We start from the raw sequence: 13,580 nt of genomic DNA on the forward strand, positions 1-13,580 counted from the left end.
AAAAAAGGTCTCTTAACATTTTGCCATAGCTCGCTTCGTTTCCGAGATATTTGCATATTTATCTCAAGGTAAGGGGCCCGACGGACATATTTCGAGATATTTCTTCTTCTTGTTGTTCTTCTTCTGCACAGCTAAGCTGGAAGTGGCATTTGCAGCTCGCAATAGTGCATAGTTATCTGAAAGAAAGGGGCCACGGTGTTTCTGTATCTCTATTATGTTGGTGCGGCTTCGGAACTTTTAAATATCTTGATATATCTCGAGAACTACGCGTCTGATCAAAAAATATCATAGAACATAAAAAGTAGGAAACATAATTCTCTACAAAAAAGGTCTCTTAACATTTTGCCATAGCTCGCTTCGTCTCCGAGATATTTGCAGATATATCTCAAGGGAAGGGGCCTGACGGACATATTTCCAGATATTTCTTCTTCTTGTTGTTCTTCTTCTGCACAGCTAAGCTGGAAGTGGCATTTGCAGCTCGCAATAGTGCATAGTTATCTGAAAGAAAGGGGCCACGGTGTTTCTGTATCTCTATCATGTTGGTGCGGCTTCGGAACTTTTAAATATCTTGATATATCTCGAGAACTACGCGTCTGATCAAAAAATATCATAGAACATAAAAAGTAGGAAACATAATTCTCTACAAAAAAGGTCTCTTAACATTTTGCCATAGCTCGCTTCGTCTCCGAGATATTTGCAGATATATCTCAAGGGACGGGGCCTGACGGACATATTTCCAGATATTTCTTCTTCTTGTTGTTCTTCTTCTGCACAGCTAAGCTGGAAGTGGCATTTACAGCTGGCAATAGTGCAGAGTTATCTCAAAGAAAGGGGCCACGGTGTTTCTGTATCTCTATTATGTTGGTGCGGCTTCGGAACTTTTAAATATCTCGATATATCTCGAAAACTACGCTTCTGATCAAAAAATATCATAGAACATAAATTGTAGGAAACATAATTCTCTACAAAAAACGTCTCTTAACATTTTGCCATAGCTCGCTTCGTTTCCGAGATATTTGCAGATTCAGCTCAAGGGAACTGGCCTGACGGACATATTTCGAGATATTCCTTCTTCTTGTTGTTCTTCCTCTGCACAGCTAAGCTGGAACTGGCATTTGCAGCTCGCAATAGTGCAGAGTTATCTCAAAGAAAGGGGCCACGGTGTTTGTGTATCTCTATTATGTTGGTGCGGCTTCGGAACTTTTAAATATCTTGATATATCTCGAGAACTACGCGTCTGATTAAAAAATATCATAGAAGATAAAAAGTAGGAAACTTAATTCTCTACAAAAAAGGTCTCTTAACATTTTGCCATAGCTCGCTTCGTTTCCGAGATATTTGCATATTTATCTCAAGGTAAGGGGCCCGACGGACATATTTCGAGATATTCCTTCTTCTTGTTGTTCTTCCTCTGCACAGCTAAGCTGGAAGTGGCATTTGCAGCTCGCAATAGTGCAGAGTTATCTCAAAGAAAGGGGCCACGGTGTTTCTGTATCTCTATTATGTTGGTGCGGCTTCGGAACTTTTAAATATCTTGATATATCTCGAGAACTACGCGTCTGATCAAAAAATATCATAGAACATACAAAGTAGGAAACTTAATTCTCTACAAAAAAGGTCTCTTAACATTTTGCCATAGCTCGCTTCGTTTCCGAGATATTTGCAGATTTATCTCAAGGGAAGGGGCCTGACGGACATACTTCGAGATATTTCTTCTTCTTGTTGTTCTTCTTCTGCACAGCTAAGCTGGAAGTGGCATTTACAGCTCGCAATAGTGCAGAGTTATCTCAAAGAAAGGGGCCACGGTGTTTCTGTATCTCTATTATGTTGGTGCGGCTTCGGAACTTTTAAATATCTTGATATATCTCGAGAACTACGCATCTGATCAAAAAATATCATAGAACATAAAAAGTAGGAAACCTAATTCTCTACAAAAAAGGTCTCTTAACATTTTGCCGTAGCTCTCTTCGTTTCCGAGATATTTGCAGATTTATCTCAAGGTAAGGGGCCTGACGGACATATTTCGAGATATTTCTTCTTCTTGTTGTTCTTCTTCTGCACAGCTAAGCTGGAAGTGGCATTTGCAGCTCGCAATAGTGCATAGCTATCTGAAAGAAAGGGGCCACGGTGTTTCTGTATCTCTATTATGTTGGTGCGGCTTCGGAACTTTTAAATATCTTGATATATCTCGAGAACTACGCATCTGATCAAAAAATATCATAGAACATAAAAAGTAGGAAACTTAATTCGCTACAAAAAAGGTCTCTTAACATTTTGCCATAGCTCGCTTCGTTTCCGAGATATTTGCAGATTTATCTCAAGGGAAGGGGCCTAACGGACATATTTCGTGATATTTCTTCTTCTTGTTGTTCTTCTTCTGCACAGCTAAGCTGGAAGTGGCATTTGCAGCTCGCAATAGTGCAGAGTTATCTCAAAGAAAGGGGCCACGGTGTTTCTGTATCTCTATTATGTTGGTGCGGCATCTTAACTTTTAAATATCCTGATATATCTCGAGAACTACGCATCTGATCAAAAAATATCATAGAACATAAAAAGTAGGAAACTCAATTCTCTACAAAAAAGGTCTCTTAACATTTTGCAATAGCTCGCTTCGTTTCCGAGATATTTGCAGATTTATCTCAAGGGAAGGGGCCTGACGGACATATTTCGAGATATTTCTTCTTCTTGTTGTTCTTCTTCTGCACAGCTAAGCTGGAAGTGGCATTTGCGGCTCGCACTAGTGCAGAGTTATCTCAAAGAAAGGGGCCACGGTGTTTCTGTATCTCTATTATGTTGGTGCGGCTTCGGAACTTTTAAATATCTCGATATATCTCGAAAACTACGCTTCTGATCAAAAAATATCATAGAACATAAATTGTAGGAAACATAATTCTCTACAAAAAACGTCTCTTAAGATTTTGCCATAGCTCGCTTCGTTTCCGAGATATTTGCAGATTCAGCTCAAAGGAACTGGCCTGACGGACATATTTCGAGATATTTCTTCTTCTTGTTGTTCTTCCTCTGCACAGCTAAGCTGGAAGTGGCATTTCCAGCTCGCAATAGTGCAGAGTTATCTCAAAGAGAGGGGCCACGGTGTTTCTGTATCTTTATTATGTTGGTGCGGCTTCGGAACTTTTAAATATCTTGATATATCTCGAGAACTACGCATCTGATCAAAAAATACCATAGAACATAAAAAGTAGGAAACTTAATTCTCTACAAATAAGGTCTCTTAACATTTTGCCATAGCTCGCTTCGTTTCCGAGATATTTGCAGATTTATCTCAAGGGAAGGGGCCTGACGGACATATTTCGAGATATTTCTTCTTCTTGTTGTTCTTCTTCTGCACAGCTAAGCTGGAAGTGGCATTTGCAGCTCGCAATAGTGCAGAGTTATCTCAAAGAAAGGGGCCACGGTGTTTCTGTATCTCTATTATGTTGGTGCGGCTTCGGAACTTTTAAATATCTTGATATATCTCGAGAACTACGCGTCTGATCAAAAAACATCATAGAAGATAAAAAGTAGGAAACTTAATTCTCTACAAAAAAGGTTTCTTAACATTTTCCCATAGCTGGCATCGTTTCCGAGATATTTGCAGATTTATCTCAAGGGAAGGGGCCTGACGGACATATTCCGAGATATTTCTTCTTCTTGTTGTTCCTCTTCTGCACAGCTAAGCTGGAAGTGGCATTTGCAGCTCGCAATAGTGCGGAGTTATCTCATAGAAAGAGGCCACGGTGTTTCTGCACCTCTATTATGTTGGTGCAGCTTCGGAACTTTTAAATATCTTGATATATCTCGAGAACTACGCATCTGATCAAAAAATATCATAGAACATAAAAAGTAGGAAACTTAATTCTCTACAAAAAAGGTCTCTTAACATTTTCCCATAGCTGGCATCGTTTCCGAGATATTTGCAGATATATCTCAAGGGAACGGGCCTGACGGACATATTCCGAGATACTTCTTCTTCTTGTTGTTCCTCTTCTGCACAGCTAAGCTGGAAGTGGCATTTGCAGCTCGGAATAGTGCAGAGTTATCTCAAAGAAAGAGGCCACGGCGTTTCTGCACCTCTATTATGTTGGTGCAGCTTCGGAACTTTTAAATATCTTGATATATCTCGAGAACTACGCATCTGATCAAAAAATATCATAGAACATAAAAAGTAGGAAACTTAATTCTCTACAAAAAAGGTCTCTTAACGTTTTGCAATAGCTCGCTTTGTTTCCGAGATACTTGCCGATTTATCTCAAGGGAAGGGGCCTGACGGACATATTTCGAGATATTTCTTCTTCTTGTTGTTCTTCTTCTGCACAGCTAAGCTGGAAGTGGCATTTGCAGCTCGCAATTGTGCAGAGTTATCTCAAAGAGTGGGGCCACGGTGTTTCTGTATCTCTATTATGTTGGTGCGGCTTCGGAACTTTTAAATATCTTGATATATCTCGAGAACTACGAATCTGGTCAGAAAATATCATAGAAGATAAAAAGTAGGAAACTTAATTCTCTACAAAAAAGGTCTCTTAACATTTTGCCATAGCACGCTTCGTTTCCGAGATATTTGCAGATTTATCTCAAGGTAAGGGGCCTGACGGACATATTTCGAGATATTTCTTCTTCTTGTTGTTCTTCTTCTGCACAGCTAAGCTGGAAGTGGCATTTGCAGCTCGCAATAGTGCATAGTTATCTGAAAGAAAGGGGCCACGGTGTTTCTGTATCTCTATTATGTTGGTGCGGCTTCGGAACTTTTAAATATCTCGATATATCTCGAAAACTACGCTTCTGATCAAAAAATATCATAGAACATAAATTGTAGGAAACATAATTCTCTACAAAATAGGTCTCTTAACATTTTGCCATAGCTCGCTTCGTTTCCGAGATATTTGCAGATTTATCTCAAGGGAAGGGGCCTGACGGACATATTTCGAGATATTTCTTCTTCTTGTTGTTCTTCTTCTGCACAGCTAAGCTGGAAGTGGCATTTGCAGCTCGCAATTGTGCAGAGTTATCTCAAAGAGAGGGGCCACGGTGTTTCTGTATCTCTATTATGTTGGTGCGGCTTCGGAACTTTTAAATATCTTGATATATCTCGAGAACTACGAATCTGATCAGAAAATATCATAGAAGATAAAAAGTAGGAAACTTAATTCTCTACAAAAAAGGTCTCTTAACGGTTTGCAATAGCTCGCTTTGTTTCCGAGATACTTGCCGATTTATCTCAAGGGAAGGGGCCTGACGGACATATTTCGAGATATTTCTTCTTCTTGTTGTTCTTCTTCTGCACAGCTAAGCTGGAAGTGGCATTTGCAGCTCGCAATTGTGCAGAGTTATCTCAAAGAGTGGGGCCACGGTGTTTCTGTATCTCTATTATGTTGGTGCGGCTTCGGAACTTTTAAATATCTTGATATATCTCGAGAACTACGAATCTGGTCAGAAAATATCATAGAAGATAAAAAGTAGGAAACTTAATTCTCTACAAAAAAGGTCTCTTAACATTTTGCCATAGCTCGCTTCGTTTCCGAGATATTTGCAGATTTATCTCAAGGTAAGGGGCCTGACGGACATATTTCGAGATATTTCTTCTTCTTGTTGTTCTTCTTCTGCACAGCTAAGCTGGAAGTGGCATTTGCAGCTCGCAATAGTGCATAGTTATCTGAAAGAAAGGGGCCACGGTGTTTCTGTATCTCTATTATGTTGGTGCGGCTTCGGAACTTTTAAATATCTCGATATATCTCGAAAACTACGCTTCTGATCAAAAAATATCATAGAACATAAATTGTAGGAAGCATAATTCTCTACAAAAAAGGTCTCTTAACATTTTGCCATAGCTCGCTTTGTTTCCGAGATATTTGCAGATATATCTCAAGGGAAGGGGCCTGACGGACATATTTCGAGATATTTCTTCTTCTTGTTGTTCTTCTTCTGCACAGCTAAGCTGGAACTGGCATTTACAGCTCGCAATAGTGCAGAGTTATCTCAAAGAAAGGGGCCACGGTGTTTCTGTATCTCTATTATGTTGGTGCGGCTTCGGAACTTTTAAATATCTTGATATATCTCGAGAACTACGCATCTGATCAAAAAACATCATAGAAGATAAAAAGTAGGAAACTTAATTCTCTACAAAAAAGGTCTCTTAACATTTTGGCATAGCTCGCTTCGTTTCCGAGATACTTGCCGATTTATCTCAAGGGAAGGGGCCTGACGGACATATTTCGAGATATTTCTTCTTCTTGTTGTTCTTCTTCTGCACAGCTAAGCTGGAAGTGGCATTTGCAGCTCGCAATTGTGCAGAGTTATCTCAAAGAGAGGGGCCACGGTGTTTCTGTATCTCTATTATGTTGGTGCGTCTTCGGAACTTTTAAATATCTTGATATATCTCGAGAACTACGAATCTGGTCAGAAAATATCATACAAGATAAAAAGTAGGAAACTTAATTCTCTACAAAAAAGGTCTCTTAACATTTTGCCATAGCTCGCTTCGTTTCCGAGATATTTGCAGATTTATCTCAAGGTAAGGGGCCTGACGGACATATTTCGAGATATTTCTTCTTCTTGTTGTTCTTCTTCTGCACAGCTAAGCTGGAAGTGGCATTTGCAGCTCGCAATAGTGCAGAGTTATCTCAAAGAAAGGGGCCACGGTGTTTCTGTATCTCTATTATGTTGGTGCGGCTTCGGAACTTTTAAATATCTCGATATATCTCGAAAACTACGCTTCTGATCAAAAAATATCCTAGAACATAAAAAGTAGGCAACTTAATTCATTACAAAAAAGGTCTCTTAACATTTTGCCATAGCTCGCTTTGTTTCCGAGATATTTGCAGATATATCTCAAGGGAAGGGGCCTGACGGACATATTTCGAGATATTTCTTCTTCTTGTTGTTCTTCTTCTGCACAGCTAAGCTGGAAGTGGCATTTATAGCTCGCAATAGTGCAGAGTTATCTCAAAGAAAGGGGCCACGGTGTTTCTGTATCTCTATTATGTTGGTGCGGCTTCGGAACTTTTAAATATCTTGATATATCTCGAGAACTACGCATCTGATCAAAAAATATCGTAGAAGATAAAAAGTAGGAAACTTAATTCTCTACAAAAAAGGTTTCTTGACATTTTCCCATAGCTGGCATCGTTTCCGAGATATTTGCAGATTTATCTCAAGGGAAGGGGCCTGACGGACATATTCCGAGATATTTCTTCTTCTTGTTGTTCCTCTTCTGCACAGCTAAGCTGGAAGTGGCATTTGCAGCTCGCAATAGTGCGGAGTTATCTCATAGAAAGAGGCCACGGTGTTTCTGCACCTCTATTATGTTGGTGCAGCTTCGGAACTTTTAAATATCTTGATATATCTCGAGAACTACGCATCTGATCAAAAAATATCATAGAACATAAAAAGTAGGAAACTTAATAGTCTACAAATAAGGTCTCTTAACATTTTGGCATAGCTCGCTTCGTTTCCGAGATACTTGCCGATTTATCTCAAGGGAAGGGGCCTGACGGACATATTTCGAGATATTTCTTCTTCTTGTTGTTCTTCTTCTGCACAGCTAAGCTGGAAGTGGCATTTACAGCTCGCAATAGTGCAGAGTTATCTCAAAGAAAGGGGCCACGGTGTTTCTGTATCTCTATTATGTTGGTGCGGCTTCGGAACTTTTAAATATCTTGATATATCTCGAGAACTACGCATCTGATCAAAAAATATCATAGAAGATAAAAAGTAGGAAACTTAATTCTCTACAAAAAAGGTCTCTTAACATTTTCCCATAGCTGGCATCGTTTCCGAGATATTTGCAGATATATCTCAAGGGAACGGGCCTGACGGACATATTCCGAGATACTTCTTCTTCTTGTTGTTCCTCTTCTGCACAGCTAAGCTGGAAGTGGCATTTGCAGCTCGCAATAGTGCAGAGTTATCTCAAAGAAAGAGGCCACGGTGTTTCTGCACCTCTATTATGTTGGTGCAGCTTCGGAACTTTTAAATATCTTGATATATCTCGAGAACTACGCATCTGATCAAAAAATATCATAGAACATAAAAAGTAGGAAACTTAATTCTCTACAAAAAAGGTCTCTTAACGTTTTGCAATAGCTCGCTTTGTTTCCGAGATACTTGCCGATTTATCTCAAGGGAAGGGGCCTGACGGACATATTTCGAGATATTTCTTCTTCTTGTTGTTCTTCTTCTGCACAGCTAAGCTGGAAGTGGCATTTGCAGCTCGCAATTGTGCAGAGTTATCTCAAAGAGTGGGGCCACGGTGTTTCTGTATCTCTATTATGTTGGTGCGGCTTCGGAACTTTTAAATATCTTGATATATCTCGAGAACTACGAATCTGGTCAGAAAATATCATAGAAGATAAAAAGTAGGAAACTTAATTCTCTACAAAAAAGGTCTCTTAACATTTTGCCATAGCACGCTTCGTTTCCGAGATATTTGCAGATTTATCTCAAGGTAAGGGGCCTGACGGACATATTTCGAGATATTTCTTCTTCTTGTTGTTCTTCTTCTGCACAGCTAAGCTGGAAGTGGCATTTGCAGCTCGCAATAGTGCATAGTTATCTGAAAGAAAGGGGCCACGGTGTTTCTGTATCTCTATTATGTTGGTGCGGCTTCGGAACTTTTAAATATCTCGATATATCTCGAAAACTACGCTTCTGATCAAAAAATATCATAGAACATAAATTGTAGGAAACATAATTCTCTACAAAATAGGTCTCTTAACATTTTGCCATAGCTCGCTTCGTTTCCGAGATATTTGCAGATTTATCTCAAGGGAAGGGGCCTGACGGACATATTTCGAGATATTTCTTCTTCTTGTTGTTCTTCTTCTGCACAGCTAAGCTGGAAGTGGCATTTGCAGCTCGCAATTGTGCAGAGTTATCTCAAAGAGAGGGGCCACGGTGTTTCTGTATCTCTATTATGTTGGTGCGGCTTCGGAACTTTTAAATATCTTGATATATCTCGAGAACTACGAATCTGATCAGAAAATATCATAGAAGATAAAAAGTAGGAAACTTAATTCTCTACAAAAAAGGTCTCTTAACGGTTTGCAATAGCTCGCTTTGTTTCCGAGATACTTGCCGATTTATCTCAAGGGAAGGGGCCTGACGGACATATTTCGAGATATTTCTTCTTCTTGTTGTTCTTCTTCTGCACAGCTAAGCTGGAAGTGGCATTTGCAGCTCGCAATTGTGCAGAGTTATCTCAAAGAGTGGGGCCACGGTGTTTCTGTATCTCTATTATGTTGGTGCGGCTTCGGAACTTTTAAATATCTTGATATATCTCGAGAACTACGAATCTGGTCAGAAAATATCATAGAAGATAAAAAGTAGGAAGCATAATTCTCTACAAAAAAGGTCTCTTAACATTTTGCCATAGCTCGCTTTGTTTCCGAGATATTTGCAGATATATCTCAAGGGAAGGGGCCTGACGGACATATTTCGAGATATTTCTTCTTCTTGTTGTTCTTCTTCTGCACAGCTAAGCTGGAACTGGCATTTACAGCTCGCAATAGTGCAGAGTTATCTCAAAGAAAGGGGCCACGGTGTTTCTGTATCTCTATTATGTTGGTGCGGCTTCGGAACTTTTAAATATCTTGATATATCTCGAGAACTACGCGTCTGATCAAAAAACATCATAGAAGATAAAAAGTAGGAAACTTAATTCTCTACAAAAAAGGTTTCTTAACATTTTGGCATAGCTCGCTTCGTTTCCGAGATACTTGCCGATTTATCTCAAGGGAAGGGGCCTGACGGACATATTTCGAGATATTTCTTCTTCTTGTTGTTCTTCTTCTGCACAGCTAAGCTGGAAGTGGCATTTGCAGCTCGCAATTGTGCAGAGTTATCTCAAAGAGTGGGGCCACGGTGTTTCTGTATCTCTATTATGTTGGTGCGGCTTCGGAACTTTTAAATATCTTGATATATCTCGAGAACTACGAATCTGGTCAGAAAATATCATAGAAGATAAAAAGTAGGAAACTTAATTCTCTACAAAAAAGGTCTCTTAACATTTTGCCATAGCACGCTTCGTTTCCGAGATATTTGCAGATTTATCTCAAGGTAAGGGGCCTGACGGACATATTTCGAGATATTTCTTCTTCTTGTTGTTCTTCTTCTGCACAGCTAAGCTGGAAGTGGCATTTGCAGCTCGCAATAGTGCATAGTTATCTGAAAGAAAGGGGCCACGGTGTTTCTGTATCTCTATTATGTTGGTGCGGCTTCGGAACTTTTAAATATCTCGATATATCTCGAAAACTACGCTTCTGATCAAAAAATATCATAGAACATAAATTGTAGGAAACATAATTCTCTACAAAATAGGTCTCTTAACATTTTGCCATAGCTCGCTTCGTTTCCGAGATATTTGCAGATTTATCTCAAGGGAAGGGGCCTGACGGACATATTTCGAGATATTTCTTCTTCTTGTTGTTCTTCTTCTGCACAGCTAAGCTGGAAGTGGCATTTGCAGCTCGCAATTGTGCAGAGTTATCTCAAAGAGAGGGGCCACGGTGTTTCTGTATCTCTATTATGTTGGTGCGGCTTCGGAACTTTTAAATATCTTGATATATCTCGAGAACTACGAATCTGATCAGAAAATATCATAGAAGATAAAAAGTAGGAAACTTAATTCTCTACAAAAAAGGTCTCTTAACGGTTTGCAATAGCTCGCTTTGTTTCCGAGATACTTGCCGATTTATCTCAAGGGAAGGGGCCTGACGGACATATTTCGAGATATTTCTTCTTCTTGTTGTTCTTCTTCTGCACAGCTAAGCTGGAAGTGGCATTTGCAGCTCGCAATTGTGCAGAGTTATCTCAAAGAGTGGGGCCACGGTGTTTCTGTATCTCTATTATGTTGGTGCGGCTTCGGAACTTTTAAATATCTTGATATATCTCGAGAACTACGAATCTGGTCAGAAAATATCATAGAACATAAAAAGTAGGAAACTTAATTCTCTACAAAAAAGGTCTCTTAACATTTTGCCATAGCTCGCTTCGTTTCCGAGATATTTGCAGATTTATCTCAAGGTAAGGGGCCTGACGGACATATTTCGAGATATTTCTTCTTCTTGTTGTTCTTCTTCTGCACAGCTAAGCTGGAAGTGGCATTTGCAGCTCGCAATAGTGCATAGTTATCTGAAAGAAAGGGGCCACGGTGTTTCTGTATCTCTATTATGTTGGTGCGGCTTCGGAACTTTTAAATATCTCGATATATCTCGAAAACTACGCTTCTGATCAAAAAATATCATAGAACATAAATTGTAGGAAGCATAATTCTCTACAAAAAAGGTCTCTTAACATTTTGCCATAGCTCGCTTTGTTTCCGAGATATTTGCAGATATATCTCAAGGGAAGGGGCCTGACGGACATATTTCGAGATATTTCTTCTTCTTGTTGTTCTTCTTCTGCACAGCTAAGCTGGAACTGGCATTTACAGCTCGCAATAGTGCAGAGTTATCTCAAAGAAAGGGGCCACGGTGTTTCTGTATCTCTATTATGTTGGTGCGGCTTCGGAACTTTTAAATATCTTGATATATCTCGAGAACTACGCATCTGATCAAAAAACATCATAGAAGATAAAAAGTAGGAAACTTAATTCTCTACAAAAAAGGTCTCTTAACATTTTGGCATAGCTCGCTTCGTTTCCGAGATACTTGCCGATTTATCTCAAGGGAAGGGGCCTGACGGACATATTTCGAGATATTTCTTCTTCTTGTTGTTCTTCTTCTGCACAGCTAAGCTGGAAGTGGCATTTGCAGCTCGCAATTGTGCAGAGTTATCTCAAAGAGAGGGGCCACGGTGTTTCTGTATCTCTATTATGTTGGTGCGGCTTCGGAACTTTTAAATATCTCGATATATCTCGAAAACTACGCTTCTGATCAAAAAATATCCTAGAACATAAAAAGTAGGCAACTTAATTCATTACAAAAAAGGTCTCTTAACATTTTGCCATAGCTCGCTTTGTTTCCGAGATATTTGCAGATATATCTCAAGGGAAGGGGCCTGACGGACATATTTCGAGATATTTCTTCTTCTTGTTGTTCTTCTTCTGCACAGCTAAGCTGGAAGTGGCATTTATAGCTCGCAATAGTGCAGAGTTATCTCAAAGAAAGGGGCCACGGTGTTTCTGTATCTCTATTATGTTGGTGCGGCTTCGGAACTTTTAAATATCTTGATATATCTCGAGAACTACGCATCTGATCAAAAAATATCGTAGAAGATAAAAAGTAGGAAACTTAATTCTCTACAAAAAAGGTTTCTTGACATTTTCCCATAGCTGGCATCGTTTCCGAGATATTTGCAGATTTATCTCAAGGGAAGGGGCCTGACGGACATATTCCGAGATATTTCTTCTTCTTGTTGTTCCTCTTCTGCACAGCTAAGCTGGAAGTGGCATTTGCAGCTCGCAATAGTGCGGAGTTATCTCATAGAAAGAGGCCACGGTGTTTCTGCACCTCTATTATGTTGGTGCAGCTTCGGAACTTTTAAATATCTTGATATATCTCGAGAACTACGCATCTGATCAAAAAATATCATAGAACATAAAAAGTAGGAAACTTAATAGTCTACAAATAAGGTCTCTTAACATTTTGGCATAGCTCGCTTCGTTTCCGAGATACTTGCCGATTTATCTCAAGGGAAGGGGCCTGACGGACATATTTCGAGATATTTCTTCTTCTTGTTGTTCTTCTTCTGCACAGCTAAGCTGGAAGTGGCATTTACAGCTCGCAATAGTGCAGAGTTATCTCAAAGAAAGGGGCCACGGTGTTTCTGTATCTCTATTATGTTGGTGCGGCTTCGGAACTTTTAAATATCTTGATATATCTCGAGAACTACGCATCTGATCAAAAAATATCATAGAAGATAAAAAGTAGGAAACTTAATTCTCTACAAAAAAGGTCTCTTAACATTTTCCCATAGCTGGCATCGTTTCCGAGATATTTGCAGATATATCTCAAGGGAACGGGCCTGACGGACATATTCCGAGATACTTCTTCTTCTTGTTGTTCCTCTTCTGCACAGCTAAGCTGGAAGTGGCATTTGCAGCTCGCAATAGTGCAGAGTTATCTCAAAGAAAGAGGCCACGGTGTTTCTGCACCTCTATTATGTTGGTGCAGCTTCGGAACTTTTAAATATCTTGATATATCTCGAGAACTACGCATCTGATCAAAAAATATCATAGAACATAAAAAGTAGGAAACTTAATTCTCTACAAAAAAGGTCTCTTAACGTTTTGCAATAGCTCGCTTTGTTTCCGAGATACTTGCCGATTTATCTCAAGGGAAGGGGCCTGACGGACATATTTCGAGATATTTCTTCTTCTTGTTGTTCTTCTTCTGCACAGCTAAGCTGGAAGTGGCATTTGCAGCTCGCAATTGTGCAGAGTTATCTCAAAGAGTGGGGCCACGGTGTTTCTGTATCTCTATTATGTTGGTGCGGCTTCGGAACTTTTAAATATCTTGATATATCTCGAGAACTACGAATCTGGTCAGAAAATATCATAGAAGATAAAAAGTAGGAAACTTAATTCTCTACAAAAAAGGTCTCTTAACATTTTGCCATAGCACGCTTCGTTTCCGAGATATTTGCAG

This window comes from Osmia lignaria, unplaced genomic scaffold (genome assembly GCF_051020975.1).
Source record: "Osmia lignaria lignaria isolate PbOS001 unplaced genomic scaffold, iyOsmLign1 scaffold0002, whole genome shotgun sequence".
Lineage (NCBI taxonomy): Eukaryota > Metazoa > Arthropoda > Insecta > Hymenoptera > Megachilidae > Osmia > Osmia lignaria.